Below are 3287 nucleotides of genomic sequence, written 5' to 3' on the forward strand. Positions count from 1 at the left end.
TCACGTGACCAAGCTGTCCCGCCCCCTAGTGCGGTTGAGGCGCGGAGGTGGTCTCTCGCCTTCTACGATTGGCCATCGGGATTAGATTGACACGAGGGGCTGAGTGAGGCGGGGCCGCTCTTAAACAGGCTGAGGCGGAGCAGTCAGGCTTCCAAAGGGCTTTCTGAAAGGATGCTCAGCGGTGTGAGCTGTCACCTTTGCCTCCCTTGCCCCTAACGGTCCCCACACGGACAAATCCTTCCCGCTCTCCAAGTGCCCATTTTCAGATGCCTCCGCCTCTGACTTCCCACAGCATCCTCTCAAGCAGTTGCCATTCTCCTCCGTGTTCTGGAGTTGGCGAAAGCGCGGGGTCGCCCCTACCAGACATTGCTTCCCGGAGAGCCCGAGTCCAGGGCGTTCGATTCTCACCACCGAGCTGTGCCCGGCACCAAGTACTGGGCTTGGGATCGGGGAGACCTGCGGTGGAATCAGGTTCTGCCACTTCAGCTCTCTGGAACTCACCCTCCTGCAAGGTGAGGGTGGAACGGTGTGGCAGCCCTTTCGTAACTGCAAAGGGCTGGGCACAACCGCGTTTTAAAAGTATACTTATCGTAAAGTCACTGAGAAAAGAAAAATAGCTCAGAGCAGTCTGAGCTATGTGAGGTATGCAAAACTTCTCATGCCCAGAGAGACAGGGCAATGGGACTTCAGTCACGCTCCTGTGCCAAGGGACAAGAGTTTAAAGGCATTTTGTTCCTGGCTAGCTGCCTCGCCCCTTATGTTCATGTTCCTGGAATTTGTTGTTTTTGTTTTTTAAGTAGAGACAGGGTCTTGCTCTGTTGCTGGGCCTGTCATGGGCTCAGGACATTTTGGCTGTTGCTTTTATTTTATTTTTATTTTTTTTCCTATGGAATATATTGAATATTGATGGCTGTTGCTTTTAGAAAAACTGCAATAGCCAAGTGGAGAAAGGTAGCTAAATAGGTGAATATTTGAACTGGTATAGCTATTAGATCAGTGCTACCTAGCACCTACTGTTGCACTCTGTGTCCCCTTTATCTTGGGACTCATCACCTAATATGTTATATATCTGTCTGTCCATGAGGGGAGGAGCCCTTGTTTTGTTCACCGCTGCATCCTTGGTGCCTATCACAGTGCCTGGCACATAAGAGGTACTCAGTGTGGGTTACTGAATTAATAAATGACTGAACATAGAACTATATTGATATATGGTTGTTGGAAAGGATATGGCTGGATGCTGGCTAAATGACTGATATGGTCAGCTATAGACAGGTACTGGTAAATAAGTCAATGATCGATACAGACAAATACAAACACATAATGAACACATAGAAACACAAAGAGAAACATAGAGTTGATGGATTTCAGGTGTGAGAATGACATGAAAGTCGATGACTCCATAAACATCATAAATCACCAGTGGTTCTGAACTGGTCGGTGGTTCTGACATTAAATCACCTGGGAGCTTTCAAAACCCCACCTGCCCAGCCACTACCTGCACTGAGAGAACCAGGGCTGGGAGAGGGACCGGACTCTGGGTTTTGAACAAGCCCCCAGTGACTTGAAGCTCACCCTGCACAGAAGGCTGGGATGGGTGATGGAGAACTGGGGTAAGTATAGGGAGATGAACAAAGCCAGGGAGGAGCAGGTACCAGCTCAGGAGCAGAGCTCTCCACTGGGTTAAGAGAGGAAGGCCAGAGGTGGAGAGCAAGGAGAGGTGAAAACTAGTAAAAAAAAAGTCCCCTCCCAAGCCACAAGGGAAGGTGGTGGAGGCCGGAAGTATCTACAGATCATCCCTAGCATGTTTAGGGCTCTGAAGAGCTGGGTTCAAGGTCAGCACATATCTATACCCCCAGGGCAGCTCATTCCCTCCACTCTGGCACCAACCTGCCCTTTGACCTCCTCTGCCCAGACCCAGAACCCCCTTCCTTCCCCTGACCCCTCTGCATGCCCTCCCCCAACTTTGAGAAGTCAGAGGGGTTCCCAGGGTGACAAAGAGCCCTTCCAGTGGTGGAGGGTGCATCCCCAGCTGACCTGTCTCAGGTTCAGTTGTGTCACCAGGGTCAGGGGCAGAAGTAGAGGGAGAGAGGTCAGGGAGGGAGCCCCAGGGAAATAGAGGCAGAGAGGCAGGGAGAGGAGGGAGGAGGGTGCAGATAAAGGGAGAGGGAGCTGAAGTGGCACAAACAGGGAGAGGCAGGGGGACATGGCTCAGGGAGGAGCAGGCCAGAGAGGCCATGTAGAGACCTACTCCACAGCAGGGCGACTGTAGTTAACAGGAATGTATATTTCAAAATTGCTGAGAGGGTAGATTTGAAATGTTCTCACTGCCAGGCGAGGTGGCTCATGCCTATAATCCTAGCACTCTGGGAGGCTGAGGCAGGAGGATCGTTTGAGCTCAGGAGTTCGAGACTAGCCTGAGCAAGAGCGAGACCCCCGTCTCTACTAAAAAAATAGAAAGAAATTACCTGGACAACTAAAAATATATAGAAAAAAATTAGCCGGGCATGGTGGTGCGTACCTGCAGTCCCAGCTACTTGGAAGGCTGAGGCAAGAGGATCGCTTGAGCCCAGGAGTTTGAGGTTGCTGTGAGCTAGGCTGACGCCACGGCGCTCACTCTAGCCTGGGCAACAGAGTGAGACTCTGTCTCAAAAAAAAAAAAAAAATTAATGTTCTCACCACAAAAACATTGATAAGTAGGTGAGGTGATGAATATGTTAAGTAGCTTTCTTTCTTTCTTGATAATGTAAACATATATCAAAACATCACCTTGTATCCCATAAATATATACAATTCTTAATTGTCAATTAAAAATAAAAATTTATAACCAGACACAGTGGCGCGTGCCTGTGGTCCCAGCTACTCTGGAGGCAGAGGTTGGAGGATCTCTTGAGCACACGAGTTCAAGACCAGCCTGGGCAAACCAGCAAGACCCCTGTCTCAAAAAAGAAATTCTTTTAACAAATAAAAAATAAAAATTTGAAAAAGCATTAGCAAGATGACAAATAATATGTAATTATGGTGTGTACCTACAATAATTTAAGAGGACATGTGTTTTCAGTTTCAATAATAACTTCAGTAAAAGAGAAAAAGGAGAGATCCTCCCACAGTCCCGGGTGCAGGGGGCAGCAGAGAGCACTCGCAGGACCGCCCCCGCCTACGAGCTCCGCCCCGCCCCGCCCGCGAGCTCCGCCCGCCCCGCGAGCTCCGCCCCCCCCCGCCGCGTCGGCCCCGCCTCCGCCCGCCGGCCCCGCCCCCGCTCCGCGAGCTCCGCCCCGTCGCCGCCGCGC

The sequence above is a fragment of the Lemur catta genome, chromosome 10 (genome assembly GCF_020740605.2).
Source record: "Lemur catta isolate mLemCat1 chromosome 10, mLemCat1.pri, whole genome shotgun sequence".
In the NCBI taxonomy this organism is placed as follows: domain Eukaryota; kingdom Metazoa; phylum Chordata; class Mammalia; order Primates; family Lemuridae; genus Lemur; species Lemur catta.